The sequence below is a fragment of the Rhinatrema bivittatum genome, chromosome 1, assembly GCF_901001135.1.
Source record: "Rhinatrema bivittatum chromosome 1, aRhiBiv1.1, whole genome shotgun sequence".
Taxonomy (NCBI): domain Eukaryota; kingdom Metazoa; phylum Chordata; class Amphibia; order Gymnophiona; family Rhinatrematidae; genus Rhinatrema; species Rhinatrema bivittatum.
In genome coordinates this window covers 505,074,927-505,100,630 of record NC_042615.1, presented here as the reverse complement: position 1 = coordinate 505,100,630, position 25,704 = coordinate 505,074,927, and the positions used below count along the sequence as shown (strand labels likewise).

The window sequence follows — 25,704 nt, the reverse complement described above, 5'->3', positions numbered from 1 at the left end:
GGCCCCAAAGTAATTCAACACTCGCTGTGCTAGCACTTCCTGTATTCTCATCGCCTGCATCCCCTCCATTAAGGGGGAAAGATTTGTCTTTATCTTTAAGTGTGGTAGAAGATCACCAAGGACCGTTGGATCCTCAAAATTGTGGAGTCTTGTTACCGTTTGCAATTCTTCCAGCCTCCAGGGCTGTTTTGTTGGCTTGGCCTTCAATCCAGATTTGGAGGCCTGAGACTTAGGTCTGGTCAAAAGGTAGGTCCAAGCTCGGGCTGGGCATGTTATGTTGTCTTCATTTCATGTCTTTCACACTGATATCTATGAACCTGAAGCTGCTGTTGTGGAAGCACAGGCGGTACACGATACTGCTGAAAATAGCAGAAAGGGCATCTCTGAAAGTAGGCGCGCTTAATGTAAAGATGCTGGGAAGATAGTGGCTGCTCATATCCCACTGAGAGAGACTGAGGTGCGAGCGACATGCTGCACCTTAATCTGGGCAACTGTTTCTCTTACCTCGTCTCCGAAGAGATTGTCCCCAGAACCTGAATGAACTGCCTGAAAGGTGGAATATACAGTAAATCAAATAAGGAAATAATGAACAGGGGACATCTGTCAACTTATTCACATCTCCTCTCAGCCAAGCCATTTGAAGTGCTCCAATGGCCACTGCTGAAGATCTGGCTACAGACTCAAAGGATTCATATATGAAAGCAAAGGAGATGATGCTCGCACTCCTCTTCATTCTGAAAAGCCTGCTGATAATCCAATCACTCAAACAAGGGCTTCAGCTTTTCAATGCAAATCATGTTATGTAGAATTGCTGTGATCTGGGCACTAAGCATCAAGCTCTGCAAGATCTTTTTCCCCCGAAGTTATCCAAAAATCTAGGGTTCTTGCCCAGTAGGGTGTTGGAGAAAATCCTATTCTTCTTCTGAAGAATAGGATTTCAGCAGAGTTTCCACTATCATTGACTGATGCAGTAGCTGGACTATCCCAAACCCTACAGTCTGCTGTAAGCTCCAGTTTTCTGGCCACTGGGAACAGGATGCCAGATTCTCTCACATTCTCACACCCATAGGACTGGATGCACCAGAACCCTGCGGACTCAAGAGTTTCCAAGATCTGGAAAAAACTGAAGACTTTGGAGCAGGGGTCTTTATCCGACTTATCCAAAAACTTGGAATATGAGATGTCTTTTGGTGGTAAAAAGTGCTCCAATGGATCAGGGAGGGGGTCAGAGGAGATCCCCGTAGATCATTCCTCAGGCCCAAGGGGTTAGGGAATGCAGATCCAGGATCCCAACGTCACAGCTTGAATGATCACAAAGTTTAAAAAAAGCACAAAAGACATTCCTATTTACAGCAGCATTTCTGGCAACACCTTAAGTGACATTCCTTTCACTTAACATCCAGTGCTCGTTGCAGTCATGTCTAAAATTTTATATATAAGAACATAAGATATGCCATACTGAATCAGACCAAGGGTCCATCAAGCCCAGCATCCTGTTTCCAACAGAGGCCAATCCAAGTCACAAGTACCTGGCAAGTACCCAAATATTAAATAGATCCCAAGCAGCTATTCCTTATTCATTAATAGCAGTTTATGGATTTTTCCTTTAGGAATTTATCCAAACCTTTTTTAAACCCAGTTACATTAACTGCTGTAACCACATCCTCTGGCAATGAATTCCACAGATTAACTATGCGCTGAGTGTAAAAGAATGTGCTTCGATTTGTTTTAAATGAGCTACTTGCTAACTTCATGGAATGCCCCCTAGTCCTATTATCTGACAGAGAAAATAACCAATTTATATTAACCTGTTCAAGTTCTTTCATGATTTTGTAGACCTTTATGATATCCCCCCTCAGTCGTCTGTTCTCCAAGCTGAACAGCCCTAACTTCTTCTGCCTTTCCTCAAAGGGCAGCCGTTCCATGCCCCTTATCATTTTGGTCACCCTTCTCTGCACTTTCTCCAGTGCAACGATATCTTTTTTTAGATGTGGCAACCAGAATTGTACACAGTATTCAAGGTGTGGTCTCACCATGGAGCAATACAGAGGCATTATGACATCTACCGTTTTATTTGCCATTCCCTTCCTAATAATTCCTAACATTCTGTTTATTTTTTGACTGCCACAGCACATTGCGCCAACAATTTCAATGTATTATCCACTGACTCCTAGATCTCTTTCCTGGGTTGTAACTCTTAAGATAGAACTTAACATTGTGTAACTACAGCAAGGGTTATTTTTCCCTATATGCATCACCTTGTTCTTGTCCACATTAAATTTCATCAGCCATTTGAAAGCCCAGTCTTCCAGTCTCTCAAGGTCCTCCTGTAATTTATCACAATCCACTTGAGATTTAACTACTCTAAATAATTGGGTGTCATCTGCAAATTTGATCACTTTACTTGTTGTAACCCTTTCCAGATCACTTATAAATATATTAAAAAGCACCGGTCCAAGTACAGATCCCTGAGGCACTCCACTGTTTACCTTTTTCCACTATAAAAACTGTGAAAACAGCAATTGTTTATCATTGCTTTGAAATCATGTTCTGTTTTAATTTTATTATGTATGTTTTTATGTACCCTGCCCCGAACAGTGGAGGGTGCGGGTAAAAACAAAAAAAGGGTTCCCTGTCATCTCTTTTTTGGCTCTTTAGCCAAGCTTTTCCAGGACCATGATCATCATTTTTTCCCCTCCAACCAGCAAGAACATATCTTCTTCACAAACCCCCATTTTCCATACCACTACCTACTTCGGTATCTAATCTCTTGCTGCAGGACACTTGAGACTTTCTCACTTATACGTTATAATTTTTATGCTCAATAAGACCTGTCAACTTAATTGTTTAAGTCTTTTTTTTTTTTTTTCTCCTTTATCTTTTGGTCATCAATGTTACAACGTTATTGTTAAATTTTGAACTTATGTACACTGTTCCAAGTTTCATAACCTTGTTCTATGTAATGCCTTTTGGCAATTTTCATGTTCTGTTTCAATGTAAACCGATGTGATCTTTATTTCATATAGGAACACCGGTATATAAAAATCTAAAAATAAATAAATAAATCTCGGAGGGGAATATTCCTGGGGCATGCTACAGACAGTGGTGTCTTGGGCTTCCTCCTCAGATTAACTGGATTCTGTAGCAAGTGACTGTTGGGGTCTTGAATCTGCCTTTCAGACTTCTGGAAGTGAGAAGGACTCTCCCCTTAAGGGAACAAATCCAACACTCTTCACAGGAGAGTCTAAACAGTGATTTCCTTGTATCCAGCTGTCAGCAAGGCAACAAAAGTCTTTATCAACTCTGCTATCTGTTCTGTGGGCTGCTATGTCCTTTGACCAGGAATTGGGAGAGAAACATCTGCTGAGGCCAGAATAAGTTTGTCTTCTTGAGACATTCCCACTAGACTCTGGGAGGAACCCAGATGGACTGGTAGGTGCATGTAAACCTGAAGAACTATGGAACATATCAGATCTGGGGTCTACAGACCAATTCCTTGTTCTAGATGGAGATATTGCTTGCAAGATGGTGGAAGTTAAGTACACTGAATCTCCTTCAGCACCTCTTGCAGCTTGAGCCCATCTCAAATGCATCAGCAGAGCTGGGATTGATTCTCCAGTTGCGACAGCATAGAAAACAGTTGCAATGATTGAATCGAGGTCCGCTGCACTAACTGCATCGACGGCAACAAGGGCTCTTGTGTCAACAGTGCTGAGTACTTTGATAGCGCTGGGTCCTGATGCATTGATGGCACCGTGGTTCAATGCATCAACAGTACTGGGTGCATTGACGGCACAGAATCCAACCTGTGCTTCCACGGCACTGACTGCACTGCTGGCTCAGATGCATGGCGCTTCTTCCTTTAATGTGCTGACGAGCCCTGCAGGGCCTGTGAGAGGATTGATAGAGCCTGGCGCTTCCACACTTTCAGCCTCGAAGTGGCGGTGGATCTAAGGACCTGCGCCGCGGAATGGAGAGCTTTGCTCAAAGTGTTCCTGCTCAACTTGGCACAGAGGGAGTCTGGAGGAGGTCCCACTCTGAGAGGAGGAACAACTCCAGCTTTTCACTTACCTGTGAAGCTCTTCCCCCTTCCAAGCCCTAGTTCTCTGGGTCTTAGGGACATCCAATACAATGGTAATAATTATGCGCATTGTGGTCTTGCCCCAGACACCGGTACCAGATGTCGTGGCTATCACTAATTGACATCTTCTTACCACACATGCAGTCTTTGAAATCGCTGGGTGCAGTCGTCTTTGAGCCAGACATATTCTTTTTTTTTTTTTTTATTTTAGCATACAAAAGTATTGCTGAGGGGCTGCCAAGGCAGAGCGGCAACTCAATTATATGAGATAAAAATAAGACTAAAGATATCAAAACTTAGACAAGATAAAAGGTACACATCTGTTCAGGAGCTTGGATGAAAAAAAAAAAAGACAGTGGCTCACAAGGCAGTGCCAGCGTGGAAACTCCCGCACATGCTCAGTAGAGAAAAAGCTCTATGAGGTAGGAGAGAAGGGTCCGTTAGGCTCCATCAGATGACATCACCCATATGTCATGGCTAATTCAGCTCTGTTTGACGACGGAGAAATGGTACTATATCAAAAAACCAAAACCAAAAACACAACTACACTGCAGAGAGGCTGGAGTGCCAGGCAAACAGCATGGACCCACCCTCCTCCATCCTGATCGATTCCTACTTCCATGGGGGAAATGGTGGGGTGGTGGAGTCCCCTTAATTTCATGCAGCAGCACAGTGAGCCTGTCCCTCTGCTCTACATGCTGTAAATTTCTGTGCCAGCACTATGAGCATTTTTTAAATCTCACAGGCTGACTGTATCTGCTCATTTTATGCACAGGGAGATCAGCTCAATCGGACTGCGAGTTTTGAAAATGTTCATAGCATGGTGCAAAAAACTGTGCTGCATTGGAGCAGAGTGTTGCCTCCCCTTGCCCAGAGTTGTACTGGTCTTAGCTGTTTTTCTTTAGGATAATTCTGCAGCTCAAGAAGTTCCAAAGAAAAACAAGGTGTGTGTGTGTGTGTACATGTGAAGGAAGCTTTCACTATTGTTGCCTGTGATGTATCTGTTCTTTGGTGAGGCAGTATGTGTGTGAGGGAAGCTTTTTCCACCCATGCTGTACCTGATCTGTGATATGTGTGTGACTGTTTTGGCACTTCCACAAATAATGTATTATAACCCTTCAGGCGGAACAACGATTTGTAGCACTATAATCTGAAATATTTGCTGATTAATACGTCTCAGCACATTCATGACTTTGCCAAGAAGTGTTAGCATCCCTGCAGTAGGTCATAAAGGGGCCAAATCCTTTAAATGCTGTAACTGGTTTTAAACTCAATACTGAGGCCCCCCCAACATAGACACAGAGCTTTGCCAAGGCACTTTAGTTCCAGTTTCAATCTGCCTTTTTCTATTTTAGTTGTTTCTGTGTATACAGGAGAGTCTGCCCTGCCACACCACACCCTCTGAGGGAGACAGTGCGTAGGTGAAGGGTTTGCCCTGGGATTAAGAAGATTACAGTTTGAGGTGCCCACAGTCTTATGTAAGAGACAAACAACTGAGATGTAAGGAGTTGCTTTAGTGTAACTCTTTCCCAGTGCAAAGCCTCATCAGAACTGGCTCTCCCTGGATGAGCAGATAACAATAAAGCTCTTAAATCAGGGAGGCAGAGGTGTGGGGCCAGCCTTGCCCAATCATCCAATGTAAAATGAATTACAACAAACTATGAAGTATTTGCCCAAATGACAAACCAGGATGCTCAAATGAGAACTTCAGGAGGTCTGGAGAAAAGAACAGTGGAAAAGAGAAAGGGAGGAGACAAATAGCTGCACTAAAGGCGACCTGTCTTCTCCTCAGGCTGGAATCGGTGTCAGTGCACAGTGTTAAGGGAGACCTTCCTTCTTCTATGTCAGAGCGGTGCATTAAAGGAGACCTGTCTTTTCGACCAGCTGGCATCAGCGTCAGTGCAGTGTTAAGGGAGACCTGCCTTTTCTTCTGATCACAATACAGAAGTGCCTCTGAACTAGCTTTGACTGAGCTGTAGCAACATTTTACTCTAGTTCCCAGAAACCCCTGCAAGCAGCACACATACACACACAACCTCCCCCCCCCCCCCCCAAACAAACAAAACAAATTAAAAATAGGAGAAGACCTGCACTCACCTCTTTAAACTTCAAATCTTCAATCCAGCTTTCTGAAGGGAGAAGAGAGCCTCATCTGCTCCTGACTTCCAATCCTGAAGTCTTCCTGGGTTCAAGCCAGCTAAAGAAACCCAAGCAGACAGCCATCAGTACCTGAAGAGAAGCTGGGGCTCTGCCTAAGGTAAGGGGAGCCTGAGGCAGCCATTAACTCCCCCCATCTCTCTTTCTATATGGGTGTGTGTAAGAGTCTGCCTATCTCTCTCTCTCACCCCTGTTTGCCTGTGTTGCTCTCCCAGGAAGTTTCTGACATGGGTTTCCCGTTTCCATTCCCTGCTTTGCTGTGTCCCAGCCTGTCTCAGGAAGCAGGCTTTCTGCCTTCCCTTCCCGCTGCTGTCTCCTCCCCTCAGCACCTGATTCCAGCAGCAGGGAGTGTCAGGGAGCGAGGAAGAATAGAAGAGACTGAGGGCGAGAGAGACAGCCATGTACAAATTGTTAAACCAATAAAGTTTCTTCAACCTGAAACAGAAAGCGCCTGCCCTCCTCCCCTCCCCCCCAACACAGCAATACTCCCACAACTAGAGGCAAGCAGACACATTGACAGAGACAGACAGACACATAATTAAATAAACTCCCTAACCTAGGCACCATCTTGCAACGTTTCTCTTCAGTCCTGTGCCTTCAGGGAAGGATCCCCTTTTCTCACGCTAAACAAACAAGCTGTAGGTGAGATCTTTTTTATTGGACTAACTTCATTTGTGCCAAGTTAGTCTCACAAAAAAAAAAAAAAAAAAAGGTCTTGCCTACAACCTACTGTTTGACCTTTATTTCTAAGAATCTAAGTGAACTAAATATGGCATCCCTACCACTTTATCTTCCTAGGAGAGGCATTTAACTTTCTCCTGGACTGACAGGTTTAGCTGGCTCAACTCAGCAGACCCCTCTTAGTTACGCTTTAGAGCTGTCTCTTCTTTGATAGGGGAGTGTGTCAGTAAAACTTAAGTAGCACCCCCCCCCCCCCCCAGTGATAAAGGTCCTTGTGTAACAATGAACTCCTTTAAGCAGTGAGTGTGTGTGTCTGTCTCGGTCTGTTACCACAAAGTGGCAATGGATGAGGAAGCTCAGAATGAGTTCTGTGCAGTTTTAGCTTTCTCTGGTGCTTGATCCCTGTGTGTCTGCTCTGTGACTCCCAATTCACATCATTTGCCTATAGCAGTTTCCCAACCCTCTCCTACAGGCAAAACTAACCTGTCTGGTTTTCAGGTTATTCATAATAAATATGCATGAGATAGCTTTGCATATATTGCAGACCCAGAGAATGGTAACCTATTGCATGCATATTCATTGTGGCAATCCTGAAAACCCAAACGTCTAGGGGAGCTTCCAGGAGAGGGCTGGGAAACACTGGCCTATAGTCCTTGAGCTGAACTGAGATATAGGGCGGGATAGTGGTTTTCTTTATAATTTACAAAAAGCTAATTTTCATAAATTTTCCAATGCTAGTAAGTTCTTCTTTTAGCATAATGCCACATGCTTCTGTTTCCCAGAGAATACAAGAATCTAAATGTGCTTTGTAAACATGCACGCACTGATTTTGTTTGCATTATTTGAGATAGTAATACATTGTGTCAGGCCGATACAGTTAGGTCGCAGGAAAACGGGCACTCAGTGTTGAGCGCCCACTTTCCTAACACGCACCCAGCCACCTCTCCTGGGTGCGCGATACAGTATTTAAATGAGGGGGTGCGCTAAAAAGGAGGCACTAGGAATAATAGCGCACCCCTAGCTCCTCCTTTGCAGCAAAAGCCCAGGAAAGGTGACTGTCAGCAGGTTGGGAAAACGGATGCTCGTATAATTGAGCGTCCGATTCCCTAACCTAACCGCCAGCATGCTTCTTTTTTAAAAATGTTTTTTAACCTTTTGGTTCCTCCGACTTAATATAGCCACAAAATTAAGTCGGAGGATGTACAGAAAAGCAGTATTTTTTTTTTTACTGTATCCCAGGCGAATAGCTAATAGCCTCATCAACATGCATTTGCATGTGATGAGCGCTATTAGTTTCGGTGGGGGAGGGGGGGTTTGGACGTGTGTTTTGGATGTGCTTAACCCCTTATTGTATAAGGGGTAGTGGACGCGCATCCAAAATGTGCGTCCAACCGCGGATTAAACAGTGCGCTCAGCTGAGCACTCTTTACTGTATCGTCCTGTGTGTGTTTTATTTTATTGTATGTTTTTATTTTCTGCTCCAGCCTCTCCTCCTCACCCCTGGGAGAACCTTTAGTTGTGCTGGCTTGTACACTTCCCCCATGCTAAATCACACAGCTGAGAGGTGGAGTTATTTATGTGGCCCCCTCCCCTCATAAGTTGGGGTTTACATTCTTCTTTTATTTTAGTCATTAGGCATGTTAGTATGGCAACACATATAAAATTGTCAGACCAATAAAATTATCTGAATCTAGTCCAGGTCGCGTCGTCCCCGTCCCCCCCCCCCCCCCCCCCCCCCCTCCCCGGCTTCCTGCAGCAGTTCAGATGTGGATTCTGCATCAAAGGTTAGACATTTCTGTGTCAATTCCACGGCATCTCTGCATAAAAGCATAAATGTATGCATACCAGCATATTGCTATGTACAGAAAGTGAATTTTATTGACAATTCTAGCTTTAAATTGAATCAAATAGATCTCCGAATTTTCTTGCATGATTATTTTTGCTTTTTGCCATGTTTACTTTTCATTGCTTTCTTTCCTCCACCTTTCTTCTCTCCTCCTTCCCCACAGCCTGCTTCTCCTCTTCCAAGGATTCCCCGGTCACTTCTCCCTGCCTCCACTCTCTCCTTTTCCAGGCTTTTCTACCCTCCCATATCTCCCACAATCCTCCCTCATGTACTGCTGCTGCCCTCCTGCCCCACTTCGCCATCCATTCCCTAGCCTCTTTCACCCCACCCAGCCAGGCATCAGCCTCCTCTCACTCTCTCCCCAGAGACACCAACCTCTTCTTTTCTCCAGCAGCTCCACTCCCACTCCCAGCCCTATCCCCCACCAACTTTCATTTTCCCCACCACAAATTTCCTCTCCTGCTGCTACTCTGATCCTCACCACCACCTCGGTGCTGCATGGCTCCAATTACTGTGAGGCAAGTGGCGCTGGTGCTAACGCTCTGATCTTGCGAGAGCACCAGGCCCCTGCACACCTTACAGTAAATGGAGACACAAAGCAGTGAGAGGAACCTGGCAGCACAGGTGTGGAGGACAGGCCATTTCCCACGGTTACGGAATCACAGGAAACTGCCTTATCATCAGACTTGGGCAACTCACGTACAAATTGTCATGACTAAAAGGATGGAATGACTCCCTTAGGAAGAAAGGCTTAACAAGTTAGGGCTCTTCAGCTTGGAGAAAAGATACAATAGAGGTTTATAAAATCATGAGTGGGTGTGTGTGCATGTATGTGTGTGTGTGTGTGTTTATAAAATCATGAGTGTGTGTGTGGGGGGAACAGTTAAATCATGGACACAGAAATGCGACAGCAGAAAAAGACCATATGGCCTATTTAGTCTGCCAGTCCACACCAACTGCTCAGCTCTACAATCCCCACCACTCCCTCAGAGATCCTCTGTGTTTGTCCCATGAATTCAGATACTGTTTTTGTCTCCCCCACCTTAACAGGGCTGCTGGTTCCATGCATTCACACCTTCTCTGTAAAGAAATATTTCCTTAGATTACTCCTGAATCACCCTTTCACCTCATCCCATGATCCCTCATTCTAGAGCCTCTTTTCCTTTAAAAGAGGACCACCTCCTACGCATGGAAATATTGTAAGTATTTAAATGTCTCTATCATATATCTCCCCTATTCCGCCTTTCCTCTAGAACAGTGGTCCCCAACCTTTTTTGCACCAGGGACCGGCTTCAAGCAAGACCATTTTTCCATGGCCCGGCAGGGCGGGGTAGGGGTGGGGTAGGGGCGGGGCTTTGGTCATTTGGGGGCAGGGTTATGGAGGGGGTTGGATTTTTAGTGCACACTAATCATTTAATTATGACATTTATAATGTGAATGTGACTCAACTCACCATAGGTTCTCACATGCATGGCACACTGACCCATGATCGTCACGGGGCTAGATGTAAAAGTACAGTTTGTATCCACGGGAACCCCCCTGACCCACAATAATGGATGTAAAGCAGAATTATGACATTCCCCATACAACACACCCTACAAAAAAGATATTCTGGTTCTGCTGACATCTCAGTAACAGCAACTCAAACTCCTTCTACTTCCAGGCTCAATGAAAAGACAGCAGTTTACCACCAATGCATGTCCTCTGAGAAAACACAACAAATAAGACCGATACAAACGCTTACATGCTAGCAAAATATCTCATCTCGGTAACAGACACAGAACCGATCTAACATACTCCCAGGATCTGTAGTAATGCACATAAACTAATCCGCACACAGTTACACCTGTATTATGGAATACACTCAAACAGGAGCAACCCTATCTATGAAAAGGCAACACTACAAATATTAAATCAGGTCCTAAAAACCAATACACCTCTTATTAGGAAAACAGAACTAGCAAGCAGCTATAGATCCCCACACAGAAATAATTGTAAAACTATACTAATAAGCAGAATAAATGTTTCAAAACAGCTATGAACAGAATAACATTCAACAATTAAAAACTCATAAAAACTATTAAACATTCTCCAAACACCATTAAAATATTTCAAAAAAGCAGACATCACACAATTAAAATGGCAGTCAAGAAAAATAAACTTAAAAAGCCACCTTTACTTACCCCCTCCAGCAGCTCTCCTACTCCCCTTCCCTGCAGGCCGTGGCACACACCAGAAGCAGCAGTAGAAGCTAAGCTCTATACTTATGGTCCTCTTCCTTAGTGCCCATGTCTCTCACACACACACACCATATCAGTCATGCCCCCATGACCAGTTTCTGTCTCTCACACACCAATCATCTCCCAAACAGTCTTTGGCACACACACCAGTCACCTTCCTGAACAGTTTCTCTCATGCCATACACACACAGGCTTCCCACTCCCGTGTTCTACTTACATATATGGGCTTCTCACTCTCATAATCACTTTCTCTCTCTCACACACACACATACACACACACTCACTCACCAGTCTCTCACTCCCATGCTTGTTCTCTCCACATGCACAGGCTTCTCATTTCCATAATCACTTTCTTTCTCTCTCTCACACACACACACACACTCACCAGTCTCTCACTCCCATGTTCTCTTTCAGATATACAGGCTTCTCCCTCCCATGATGTGTCTCACACACACCCAGGTTTCTCACTCCCATGCTCACTCTTCACATGCACAGGCTTCTCATTCCCATAATCACTTTATTTCTCTCTCTCTCACACACACACACACCAGTCACCTGATCTCGCTCATGCATACACACACACACAGGCTTCCCACTCCCATGTTCTCTTTCAGATATACAGGCTTCTCCCTCCCATGCTGTGTCTCACACACACCCAGGTTTCTCACTCTCATGCTCACTCTCTTCACATGCACAGGCTTCTCATTCCCATAATCACTTTCTCTCTGTTACAAACACACCAGTCTCTCTCATTTCCATGCTCACTCTCCACGTGCACAGCCTTCTCATTCCCTGAATCACATTCTCTCACATTCACACACACCAGTCTTTTTCTCTCACACACACCGTCACCTTACCAAGCAGTCTCTCTCTCTCATGCATGCACACTCACCCAGGTTTCTCACTCCCATGCTTTCTTTCACCCCCACAACACCAGGCTTCTTACGCCCATGCTTTCCCACATACCCAGACTTCTCACTTCCATGCTTTTTCTCTCTCTCACACACACACATCAGTCACCTCCCTGACTAATGTCTCACACTCTCACATACACATCAGTCATCTCCTTGAGTAGTCACTTTCATTGTCTCTCACATACACACACACACACACATCAGCTCTCTGACCAGTCAATCACACACACAGGCTGGCTGGCTGCTTCTCTCTCTTTCTCTCACTCACTTCCTCTTCTCCCCCCTCGAGCACAAATGGGAGCTGCAGCAGCTCCCGCAGGCCAAGAAAGAAGAATCCCATCGGTCGCAGGAGGCTCATGCTGCTGTCTCCTTTCTCGATTACCAGCTGCTTCAATTGCTCGGGGACCGACACTGCAGCCGCCGCTGCTACTTTATCACACGGCACGGCTCTTTCTCCTTCCCGCGCACCACTCCGTGTATCACTTCCTGTTCCGGGTCACGGGAGGGGGGGCAGGCGTGGGAAGAAGAAAAGGCCAGCCGCGGGTGCCACAACTTCTTCTAGCACCGCTGCCGTTCCCACTGGGCTTGAACGTGCTGACAGCCCGGCGGCAACGGCAGCGGGAGAGACCGGGAGCGCGCAACACACCTGCCGGTGCTTGGCGGCGCCGCGGACCAGCAAAAAACTCCCACGGCCCGGTCCGCGGACCGGTGGTTGGGGACCCCTGCTCTAGAGTATACATGTTTAGATCTTTAAGTGTCTCTTCATATGCTTTCTAACGGAGTCCATTGAACATTTTAATAGCCACCCTCTCCATGACTCCATCCATTTTATATCATTTTGAAGGTGCAGTCTCCAGAACTATACACAATACTCCAAATGAGGTCTCACCAGGGTCCTATGCATAAGAACCATGCTGGGTCAGATCAAGGTCCAGTGAGCCCAGCATCTTGTCTCCGACAGTGGTGAACCCACAACTATCCAGCAGATTCCCAATACTTGACCTGTTTCTTGTATCTCGCTCCCAGGGAAAAGTCAAGGCTAATACTTTTCCTTTAGGAACTTGTCCAGTCCTCTTTTAAACCCATTAAGTTAGTTGCCTTGACCACGTCCTCTGGCAACGGATTCCATAGCTTGATTGTGCACTCAGTGAAAAAACTGTTCCTATGATTTGGTTTAAATCTGCTAGTTTCATGGAGTGTCTCCTAGCGTTGCCATCCTCTATTTACCCGTTACACTCCACTCATGATTTTATAAATCTCAATCGTATCCCCTCGCAGTCGTCTCTTTTCCAAGCTAAAGAGTCCTAATCTGTTTAACCTTTCTCCATAAGGAGCTTTTCCATCCTCTTATTATTTTTGTCGCCCTTTTCTGTACCTTTTTCATGTCTACTATGTCTTTTTTTCAGATGGGGCAACCAGAACTGCACACAGTACTCAAGGTGCGGTTGCATCATGGATCTATACAAAGGCATTATGATATTCCCAGTTTTGTTCTTTGTTCCTTTCCAAATAATTCCACACATTCTATTTGCCTTTTTGACCACCACCACCACATACTAAGCCAAAGATTTTGTGGTATTGTCCACAAGGACTTTGAGGTCCTTTTCCTGAGTGGTGACTTCTAACATAAAACCCAACATTGAGTACCTGTAGTTTGGATTATTTTTTTATCTACATGTATTACTCTGCAGTTGTCCAAATTAAATTGCATCTGCCATTTAAATGCTCAGTCTCCTAGTCTCACAAGGTTCTTCTGAAATTTTTAACAATCTGTTGCCGTTTTAACTATTTTGTGCCATCTGCAAATCTGGCCATCTCACTTGTTTCTTTCTCCAGATCATATCTGAATATGCTAAATAGCACAGTCCCAATAAAGACCCCTGGAGCACTCCACTAATGACCTTTCTCCATTTGGAAAGCTGACCATTTAGTCCTACCCGCTGTTTCCTGTCTTTTATCCAATTACCAGTCCACAAAAGGACACTACCTCCGATTCCATGGCCTTTCAATTTCTGAGGAGTCTTTCATGAGGAAACTTTGTCAAATGCTTTCGAAAATCCAAATACACCATATCAATGGGCTCACCTTGTTCCCTTTGCAAAAACCATGTTGACTCTCCCCCATTAAACCATTGCTATCTATGTGGCCAGTAATTTTTTAGAATAGCTTCTACCATTTTGTCCAGCCCTGACATCAGGTTCACCAGTCTATAGTTTCCCAGATCACCCCTGGAGCCCTTTTTAAAAATTGGCACATTGACCACCCTCCAACTTTCTGGTACCGTGGCTGTTTTAAATGATAGGTTGCAACTCACCAGAAACAGGTCTGCAATATATCTGAGTTCCTTCAGAACTTGGGAGTGAATGCTATGTGGTCCCAGTGATTTCTTATCTTTAGTCAGTCTGATTTATTATATCCTCCAGTCACCCAATGATTTGTTTAGTCGCTCAGAGTCATCACCTTCAAAAAAATATTGCTGGTGTGACTATAAACCTAATATTCTCCTCAGTAAAGACATCCTCCCTGAACACCCCCTTTTACACTTCGGTCAACTAACAACCCATCTGACTCCCTCATAGGCTTTTTGCTTCAAATTGTTATGCTTTATGGGTACGTGGACACTTGGCCTGAGATGCGAGTCGTTACTGCCTGTGGGGAGGAGCCCCACAGGTCCGCACCATCGGGAGGCAAGTTTAGGCGGGGAGGGGAGCTCTGGGCGCAGCTGTGGAGAGGTCCCAAGGAACCAGGAGAGTACCCCAGTAGGGAGGCAAGCTGGAGGCAGTGCCTGGGATGAGACCCTGAAGGGCGGACATCAGACGGACCGCAGAGCGGGAGGCATGAGTCTGGCCGTGCAGGAGGTACTCCAGAGAGGCAGCCCTGAGGGGCGGAGTCACGTAGCGTAGAGGGTGTTGCAGGAATGACACAGGCCCTCCTGTGGAGCAGGGAAGCCTGAGCCAGGACTCTATTGATGAAGTAGGAGTAGTCCCGGAGAACAGCAGCGTGCCAGCAGTTCCAGTGAGCACGTAGACACGACCCCGAAAAGCAGGGGAGGCGCCTACAGTTGCAGTGAAGCAAGAGAGCATTACCCAAGGAGCGGTGAGGCACAGACAGTCAAGTGTAGAACACAGGCACAACCCAGAGGAGCGGGGAAGCCCCATAGTAGAACTCACGGGTTGCAGAGGTGTTCCAGGGATGATCCCGAGGAGCGGGAGGCCTTTCAGGATAGGACCCAAGAAGCGCAGAGCCAGCCCGAGGAGCGGGGTAGGCCAGGGGAACAAGTCCCCGTAGAAGCGCACCCTGACTCCCGAGGAGCGGGTGCCAGACAGGGTACAGTCCAAGAACCCGAAAGCGAGTCAGAGAAACACGAAGCAGGAGTCGTAGAGACGTACGGAACTTTTTGCCAAGTCAGCTAGCTGAGGGCGAAGGTGGAGATTAAATACCCAGGTCTGATGACATCATCAACCAGGGACGCCCCCGGAGGATCCCGCTGAAGAACCTTCAGAGGACGGGCTGATGACGCGCGTGCGCCTAGGAAGGCCTGAAGTCTACATGGGTACCGGCGGCATCCAGGCCACCACGAGAAGTCCCGGGGAATGCGGTGGTGGAGATAGGCCCGTGCCGCGAGAAGGCCAGGGGAGGGCAGGAGAGTGGTGCAGGAAGTAAGTTCACGCGGTCGCAGCCGTCTGCAACCGACAGGCATAACAGTAATGTACTTGATAAAGTTTGTATTATTTGTTTTTACCTCTATAGCATAGAAGATAGGAGATATTCCCATCTTCAACCTCTTTTCCTGATGTCCAGAACGTCATGAACCTGGGAGACAGACTCTTCCTCAGCACTTAAAGGTTGAGGTTTGGGAAGAGTTCGGGCAGGCCAAGTTAGCACCAAGGGCTTCAGAAGGGAAGTGTGAAAGGAGCTGTGGCTCTTGAGGGTAGGAGATAGGCATAATTGATAAGTGACGGGCCCGAGTTGATGGAGTACCGGAAAGGGGCCAATATAGCGAGGCGCCTGGCGCATTGATGGAAGCTTTAAGCGAATGTTTTTAGTGCTGAGCCAAACCTTTTCCCCAGTTCGGAAATGAGGAGCGGGTCTTTAATGAGCATCCACCATCTTTTTGGATCTTTAGCCTGCTTTTTGTATGAGCAACTGGGTCTGTTCCCAAAGACGATGTAACTCCCCGGCCGTCAGCTGAGCCGCAGAAGAAGGAACTGACAAGGGGAGAGGCTGCCGACCATAGACCAACAGGAAAGGGGAGGTTTTAGTAGTGGTGGAGATGTGGGAGTTCAGGGCAAACTCAGCCCATGGAAGTAGGGAGGTACAGTCATTCTGTTGCAGGCTAACGTAGCTTCGAAGGAACTGTTCAGGGTCCGGTTGGTCCTTTCTGCCTGGCTGTTGGCCTGTGGGTGGTATGCTGCAGTGAAATCCAGGGACATACTGAATTTTTTGCACAGAGACTGCCAGTAGTGGGCAGTAAACTGTGTACCCCAGTCCGAGACAATATGTTTCGGGAGGCCGTGAAGCCGGAAGATATGTTGAACGAAAAGCTGTGCCAGTTGTGGCGCTGAGGGTAGTCCAGGTAGGGCGACGAAGTGCACAATCTTGGAAAAACGGTCCACTACAGTCCAGATGACCGTCTTACCTTCCGAAGAGGGTAAGTCCACGATGAAGTCCGTGGCAATGTGTGACAACGGTTCAGCGGGAGCCAGAAAAGGTTGTAGTAGATCCCAGGTAGGGCCTGTCAGGGGTTTTTGTTGTGCGCACACTTGACATGAGTCAATGTAGTCTTGGACATCCGTCTTTACCGTGGGCCACCAGTAAAATCGCAGGACAGAACTTAGGGTGCAGGCTCGTCTAGGGTGTCCTGCCATGCAAGAGTCATAGGCCCAGCGAAGGATTTTGTTGCGTAGTCGGCGGGGAACCACGGTTTTCCCTAGCAGCACGGTGGGGGTGGCAGAAAGGAGGATGTGGGCAGGATCAATGATATGACGTGGCGGTTCGACGATGTCCTCGGGTGTAAATGCGTGGGAAAGAGCGTACGCTTTGGTGTTCTTAGCGGCAGGGCAGTAGCGTAAAGTGAAGTCGAACCGGGTAAAAAAGAGCGCCACCGGGCATGGCAAGGATTCAATCCATGAGCTTGCTGGAGGTAGTGTAGGTTTTTATGATCCGTATAAATGGTGATGGGGAACTGGGCTCCCTCCAAAGGGACGCCACTCCTCAAAAGCAAGCTTGATCGCCAGCAGTTCTTTGTCCCCGATTCCATAGTTTCGTTCCATCGGAGAAAACTGTTTAGAAAAGAACGAACATGTGGAGAGTTCCAGTAGAGGCATGCTGGCTTAGAACAGCCCCTACTCCTTTGGAGGACGCATCCATTTCAAGTACGAAGGGGCACTGAGGATCTGGGTGTCGTAAGCAAGGCTTGCGGAGGAATGCAGACTTTAAGGACTGAAAAGCGGTGATGGCTTCCGGGGGCCATTGCTTAGGAGTGGCACCCTTATGAGTCAAGGTGGTTATATGAGCCACGAATTTGGCGTAGTTGTGGATAAATGTAGGATGGTAGTTCGCGAATCCAAGAAATCATTGTACCGCTCGAAGACCAGTGGGCTGTGGCCATTCCTGAATACTCTTCAACTTTTCCGGGTCCATGTGGAAACCATGGAATGAGACGATGTACCCTAAAAAGGGTAGACTCTCTCTCTCGAATGAACATTTCTCGAGTTTAGCAAAGAGTTGGTGATCGTGAAGCCATTGGAGCACTCGGGAGTAGGGCCGGTGGAAGCACTAGGCGAACTAGGCGATCACCTAGGGTGCCTAGCATTAGGGGGCGCCGAGCCGCTGGTGGCCGACAAGAAGGCTCATACGGCCGCCGAAGATCGGCAGGGTCGTGGTGGACCTCACGTCACCACGGCCCGAAAAAAAAGGTCGCTCTAAGCCTGCAAATACTCCTCCTCCTTCCTGCTCCCGCGGCCCCGGAAGAAAAATGTTGCCGGAGCCGCGCGGGCAGGAAGGAGGAGGAGCATCAGCCACGTGCAGAAGAGGAGCAGCGCTTACGGGCCGCCGCGAATCCCACATTGCGGGCGGCCCGAGAAGACCAGGGCCGTTGCAGAGCCCATCCTGTGGCGACCCGTGAAGAGGAGACCCAAAGGTGAGAGAGAGGCTGAGGGTCTGTAGAGGGTGTGTGTGTGCATGTATGAGATGAGTTGAGAGATTGTGTGTGGGAGTGAGGACCTGAATGTTTGCAGAGACAGCATGTGAGAGCCTCTGTGTGTGTGAGAGAGACAGCATGTGAGTGAGAGCCTGTGCTTGAGCAAGACAGCATGTGGGAGTAAGAGAGAGCCTGTGTGTGTGAGAGTCAGATAGCATGTGACAGTGAGAGCCTGTGCTTGAGCAAGACAGCCTGTGGGAGTGAGATAGAGCTTGGGTGTGTGAGAGTCAGACAGCATGTGCAAGAGAGAGACTGTGTATGAATGATTGTATGAGAGAGAGCATGTGAGAGTGAGAGCCTGTGTGTGTGTGTGTGTGAGAGAGAGAGAAAGCATGTGAGAATGAGAACCTGACTGTGTGTTTGAGGGAAGAAGACAGATGGAGAGAAAAGAAATAGAAAAAAAGACAATATAAAAGGAATTGGCAAAAAAATAAGAAAGTGAAGGTGGAAAAAAAATCCTGTGACCAACCGATTAGAAAACTAAGATCAGACAGCAAAGTAAAAAAAAAAAATTACTTTTTACTGATTGGCACATGTAATATTTGGGAATGTGCAAGAGTAGCACTTTCTCTATGCGGATCTCACAATGTAGGAGATCAGCATGGAGGAAATGGAAGCCCACGGGGCCTGCAGAGAGGAGGCAGCAGAATGGGCTTCAGTTCCAGTAGCAGCAATCAGCACCTCTCCAATAGCCACACGGCAGCAGTGACAGTGGCAGCAGAGGAATGAGAGAGGCTCTGAGGTTGCTGGCAAAAGAAAGAGAGGGGGTCTGCCTTTAGTGTGTGCATGTGTATGAATGGGAGTCTGCCTGGGGGTGTATGTGTGTGAATGCATGGGTGCCTGCCTGAGGGTGTGTCTGTGTATGAGAATGTATGGGTGTCTTCCTGGGGTTTGTATGTGTGAGAATAGGTGCCTGCCTGTGTGTGGTGCATGTGTGTGTGTGTGTGTGAATGAATCGGTGCCTGCCTGGGGGTCTGTGTGTGTGAGAATGAATTTGTGCATGCCTGGGGGATGGGGAGGGAGTGGTGTGAAAATGAATGGGAGCCTGCCTGGGGGTCAGTGTGAGAATGACTGGGAGCTTTGCCTGTGTGTGTGTGTTTGTATGAGAATGATTGGGAGCTTGCCTGGGTGTGTGTGTTTGTGTGTATGTGAGGGAGCCAGTGAGAGTGAGAGCATGAGTGTGTATGAGAAAATCCAGGGGCGTAAGAGTGTGTGGGGGGGAGTGTGTGTTGGGGGAGAGAGTGTCTTACACCTGAGAGTGTGTCAGTGTCTGTGAGAGCGAGAGGTTATGTTGGGTATAAGAGCATGAATGTGTAGGTATGTGACAGTGTATGTGTGAGAGAGAATGGACATGTGAGTATGTGTGAGAGAGAGAGGATAACCTCCTAATCCTCGACAATATCAGGGTGACTGGAAATCAAGAGCTTCCATGCATGGACAGCAGGGGCTTTTTAAAATCCTTATTAGTTTTAATTATTGGGTGTTATTTGATATATGTGCTGTTTTGAAATATTTTATTGGGGTTTGGGAAATTGTAAAAAATGTATATGATTTTAATTAATAGAAATTCTATTTATCAGTAGTTTTAAAATATTCTTTTATTAGTATGGTTTTACTATCTTACTATCTTGCGTTTCTTTATTCTGCTGCTCTGCAAGCCAAGATCCAGGGCTTGGATTGAGCTCTCTCCTGCACCCAGCCCTCCATTGGACCCTCTCCTCCTCCACCTCGTGGCTGTTAACCCCTCCCCCAGCTGGAAGCCGGCCCTGCAACTAACGAATGTACTTTTAAATCTCTGTGCTGGATGTTAAGTCTCATATTGCTGACATCATTGATGTGCGACAGAAAAGAGTCACCTATAAAAGTCAAACTGGGCTAGGCGTCACGCGCCGAGCGTCACCCGTCGAAGGAGCGCGACAAAGGGGCCTGCCCCTTTGAGCGCCTCTTCGAGCAGCCCCATCAGGCAGCCCAGAAGGATGTATGACCGTGTCCAGGCGGCATCTAACTGTATGCAAATGCCATCGTTTCTTCCTCACACCAGGTCCTGAAATCTCAGCTTCTCTCCCAGATGACCAGCCCAAACAAAAGTAGACTAAACAATTATACCCAAATTCGCATATTCTTTGTGCCATATTGTTGTTTTTGCAATCATACCTGTACTCTTACATTGATTTGTACCTGTTTTGGCTCCTGATTGTTTTGCTGTCTTTGCTGCCATTCCTGTATTCCCCTAACCCTTCTACTAGCGGTACGCTATTGTGCAACAATGCCTCCTTTTATCGGACATTGTGCCGTGACATATCAAACTGAAAGCCACCCATATAGTCCCCTTTTATCCACGCAACAAACTACACACCACAAAAACAGAAGACTCATCCCTATACACACCACCACTCGCACTCAAGTTATCAGCCTATCTCTCATTTCCATTATCCTTTTTAACGCACAATCTCTTCAAAAGAAAACCCATCTTCTACAAGACATTCTCTCTGATTCTAATCCTGAAATATGCGCTATCACTGAAACCTGGTTCAAACAACATGACACTCCCCTTATCAACCAATTACCCGTAGATATCTATGATATTTTCTCAATCCCGAGGAAGAAGAAGAGAGGAGGCAGCTTACTCCTAGCTGTAAAAAAAGACCTCCAACTCTTGTCCCATAAATATGACATCCCTCATCAATACGAAATTGGCTTCTTCAAATCAAAAGCATTCCAACTGTGTCTTATCTATACCCCCCCTGGTCTACTAGAGAAAGATTCATCACCACTTATTGAATTCTTTGCAAACTCACTATCACCTGACCTACCCACTATCCTCCTAGGAGATTTTAATTTACACGTGGATACAACACCACAATCACCTGCCTGTGAAGCTTTCCTGTCTTCACTTGAAGCTATGGGCTTCCAACAGATAGTAAACTCCCCCACACACAAAGCTGGCCACACCCTTGACCTGATTTTTATCAACTCCCCCATCAGCGTGAACAGTCCTCCTTTATGTACGGCAGTACCATGGTCTGATCACTCCTTGGTCAAGACCAAACTATCACTTCCCCAAAGCTCCTTGTCCACGCCCCGTCAGCCCATATCTTTCAAATTTCGCAAATCCTGTGATGTAGAGACCATCACGCTAGCATGCTCGGACATAGACAAACAAATTGATCTATCATCCCCAGATAATGCATTTGCCTCCTGGGTTAACCTTACACTCAGCATTGCCAATGAACATTGCCCCCTAATAACAAAAACTATCAACCCCAACCAAAAAAATAGGAAACCATGGTACACGCCTTTCCTCAGAAATCTCAAAATCCAACTCAGAGCTTCGGAAAGGTCATGGCGCAAACACCAATCCCCCGCTACCAAAACTCTCTACTATCAACGCATGCATGAATATAGAAATTCCATCCTACATTCTAAACGGGAATACTACGCCAAAAAAATAAATGGTCTGCAATACAACCCCAAGGCTCTTTTCACTATGGTCGCTGACTTGACTTCTCCCATACACACGCAACAATTAGCTAACTCCTCGACAAATCGTTGCAACGAATTAGCTCAATTTTTTAAAAACAAGATATCATCCATCACGGCACAGTTCTCGCACAACAACCTCAACATCTGTCTTCCCAATATCAATTCTCCAGTCTCCCTTTCCTCGTTTGAGTCCTCATCTTCCCTAGAAGTAGAGAACATACTTAAGAAAATGAAACCATCAACACATCCCTCTGAAACTATTCCCTCTAAACTCCTACTATCTATACACAATGTAATCGCCAAACCCATTTCAAATATTCTCAACTGTTCCCTAGAGCATGGCTTTGTCCCAAATTTTCTGAAACAAGCTATAGTTAAACCGCTACTCAAAAAATCCAACCTTGACCCCACCACCCTTTCTAATTACAGACCGGTGTCCAACCTACCCCTCCTAGCTAAAGTTCTTGAGAAGCTGGTGAACTCACGCCTGTCCGATCACCTTGAACAGAACATCCTCCTCCCTCCTACCCAATATGGTTTCAGGAAGCATTTAAGTACTGAAACATTGCTCCTCTCCCTGCACAATACCCTTATCAAAGGAACCGACTCCGGATCCTCCTACCTTATTGCATTACTTGACATCTCGGCTGCGTTTGACACAGTCAATCACGATGTCCTACTCAACATACTCAGAAATATTGGGATCACTGGCAAGGCCATTGACTGGATTCAATCTTATCTCCAAAATCGCACTTTCACTGTCACAATGGACAACAATGAATCTGATCCCATCAGTCTTCCCCAAGGTTCCTCACTCTCATCCACGCTATTTAATATATACTTGCTTCCCCTTACCACGCTCCTCACTAACCTGCACATCAAGCATTTTATTTATGATGACGATGTGCAAATCATCTTCCCTTTCTCTGACACCATCCAAACTGCTTTACACAGCTGGGAATCCTGTCTTTCCTCTATCAACCAACTCCTAAAGGACATGCACCTAGCTCTTAATTCCAACAAGACTGAGCTATTAATCATATCTAATAGGCAACCGATCCCAGACATCCCTCCTGCTTACTCAGCTACCAACTTCCCATCGCACACTCGCAACTTAGGAGTTATTATTGATAATCACCTCTCATTTAAACCATTCATCAAATCCATCATAAAAGACTGCTATTTTAAACTCCAAACAATAAAGAAACTCAGACCCCTACTACACTTCAATGATTTCCGTACAGTCCTCCAAGCTATTATTTTATCGAAGATTGACTATTGTAATGCGCTCTTACTTGGCATTCCTGCAACACACACTAAGCCACTTCAACTCCTACAAAATGCCGCCGCTCGGATATTGTCAAACACAAAGAAAAGAGATCACATCATCCCCACACTTATTGAACTACACTGGCTCCCTATACAGTCACGAATTCTTTATAAAACACTCTCGATCATACATAAGAGTCTAGTAAATTCCAACCTCAACTGGCTTAACCCCCCCCCTCTTACCTCGTACCTCCAAGAGACCTACACGCCCAGCTCTCCAAGGAACACTCCGTGCCCAATCTATTAAATCTTTTAAACTCTCCTCCACTATTAACAGAGCCTTTTCTCTTGCCGGCCCCACCATATGGAACTCACTGCCCCATGATATCCGCATAGAGACCTATACCCCCATGGCTCTTTCAGCAAGCCTACACCATCTCACCCCCTATTACATAAAACCCCCCTATGAATGTTATACTGATATCTTGGTATGAACGCCTTTATGTCTGATGATTTTGTACTTTGCACTTTCATGTATATAGTTATAGTTATATTCCATAGCATCTACCCATTGATGCCTGTTATATGTAAGGGCTCCTCACAAAAATGTATTTATATGTTGCCTAGTTCATCATATTATATTATGTTATCTGTTATATGTTATATGTACGGGCACTGCCCAATGGTTTTTTGTTCACTGTGAACCGATACGATGTGCGAACGGATATCGGTATAAAAGAAATGTTAAATAAATAAATAAAATAAATATTATAACTGATACTTTATGTTTCTTGATTTTATTGTTTTATGAGGAATGGTGGTTCTGTTTTTCCATTATTAATACACAGAGTCTGGCTTCTTGGGGTTTCCATTTCAGTTTTTTCTAATTTGTGCTCCTTTATTTTGTATTCTGTATTTGGTGAGGGTCTGGCTCTGCTCTGTGTGTGTGACCATGATGAGAGATTCTGCTAGCATGTAGTGTCTGTATAGGGATCTATAGCAATTGGGTTTGTTTTGTTTCCTCAGTAGGTGGTGTATTGGTATTCTAGGACCCAGTGTAATATTTACCCTTGCTTATTCACAGGTAGGGTAAGGTGAACCGGTAGATGTAGTGTATTTGGATTTTCAGAAGGCGTTTGACAAAGTCCCTCATGAGAGGCTTCTACGAAAACTAAAAAGTCATGGGATAGGAGGCGATGTCCTTTCGTGGATTACAAACTGGTTAAAAGACAGGAAACAGAGAGTAGGACTAAATGGTCAATTTTCTCAGTGGAAAAGGGTAAACAGTGGAGTGCCTCAGGGATCTGTACTTGGACCGGTGCTTTTCAATATATATATCAATGATCTGGAAAGGAATACGATGAGTGACGTTATCAAATTTGCGGATGATACAAAATTATTCAGAGTAGTTAAATCACAAGCAGACTGTGATACATTACAGGAGGACCTTGCAAGACTGGAAGATTGGGCATCCAAATGGCAGATGAAATTTAATGTGGACAAGTGCAAGGTGTTGCATATAGGGAAAAATAACCCTAGCTGTAGTTACACGATGTTAGGTTCCATATTAGGAGCTACCACCCAAGAAAGAGATCTAGGCGTCATAGTAGATAATACATTGAAATCGTCAGCTCAGTGTGCTGCAGCAGTCAAAAAAGCAAATAAAATGTTAGGAATTATTAGGAAGGGAATGGTTAATAAAACGGAAAATGTCATAATGCCTCTATATCGCTCCATGGTGAGACCACACCTTGAATACTGTGTACAATTCTGGTCGCCGTATCTCAAAAAAGATATAGTTGCAATGGAGAAGGTACAGAGAAGGGCAACCAAAATGATAAAGGGGATGGAACAGCTCCCCTATGAGGAAAGGCTGAAGAGGTTAGGGCTGTTCAGCTTGGAGAAGAGACGGCTGAGGGGGGATATCATAGAGGTCTTTAAGATCATGAGAGGTCTTGAACGAGTAGATGTGACTCGGTTATTTACACTTTCGAATAATAGAAGGACTAGGGGGCATTCCATGAAGTTAGCAAGTAGCACATTTAAGACTAATCGGAGAAAATTCTTTTTCACTCAACGCACAATAAATCTCTGGAATTTGTTGCCAGAGGATGTGGTTAGTGCAGTTAGTGTAGCTGGGTTCAAAAAAGGTTTGGATAAGTTCTTGGAAGAGAAGTCCATTAACTGCTATTAATCAAGTTTACTTAGGGAATAGTCACTGCTATTAATTGCATCAGTAGCATGGGAACTTCTAGGTGTTTGGGTAATTGCCAGGTTCTTGTGGCCTGGTTTGGCCTCTGTTGGAAACAGGATGCTGGGCTTGATGGACCCTTGGTCTGACCCAGCATGGCAATTTCTTATGTTCTTATGTTCTTAGGGTTATTGTTGTTTGAGTCCTTGGTATTATTACTGTTATGCTATGATGGGATTGCAATATAGATTTTGAGTGTCTTTTTTTGCGGAGTTTTGTGTTAGTTCACAATGTGTCTGACAGTGAAAGGTGTTTGTGCTGCTGTTACTGTGAGGTGATACCAGAATTTGAAAATATCTTTTAGTATGATGAGCTGTAAGGGAAACATCCAAGCTCCATTGTTTGGGGGAATTTCAGAGTTACAGAACTGGAAGTGCAGGATTTATATTGACATTCTGTCCCTTCCTATATATTCCAGACTTCACTTTCATAGCCATATAGAATTAGTTGAATGAGGCTATAAAATAATTTTATAGTAGTTTTACTAGAAGTGAGAAACTGGCCAGCTTTTTAAAATTACACAGAAGACCCTTTGGACTTTTTTATTAACACTTTTTTTTATAACCAATTTTAAAGCAGG

At 45.6% G+C, this 25,704-nt stretch overlaps 1 protein-coding gene across 5 annotated transcripts in view; it reads right to left on the bottom strand.

Annotated features, from left to right (window-relative positions):
• The window catches only part of CCDC120 (coiled-coil domain containing 120), a 117,441-nt gene that overhangs the window by 62,161 nt on the left and 29,576 nt on the right, over positions 1 to 25,704 (bottom strand). For 3 of the 5 annotated variants that reach the window (XM_029610530.1, XM_029610513.1, XM_029610522.1), the window contains exons 1-2: positions 6,427 to 6,632; positions 6,179 to 6,278 (exon numbers count right to left, since the gene is read on the bottom strand). The gene's annotated coding sequence lies outside the window, so the exon portion shown is untranslated. Of the gene's footprint in view, positions 1 to 6,178; positions 6,279 to 6,426; positions 6,633 to 25,704 lie in introns of those variants that run through there. The other 2 variants (XM_029610559.1, XM_029610538.1) reach the window with 2 other exon arrangements.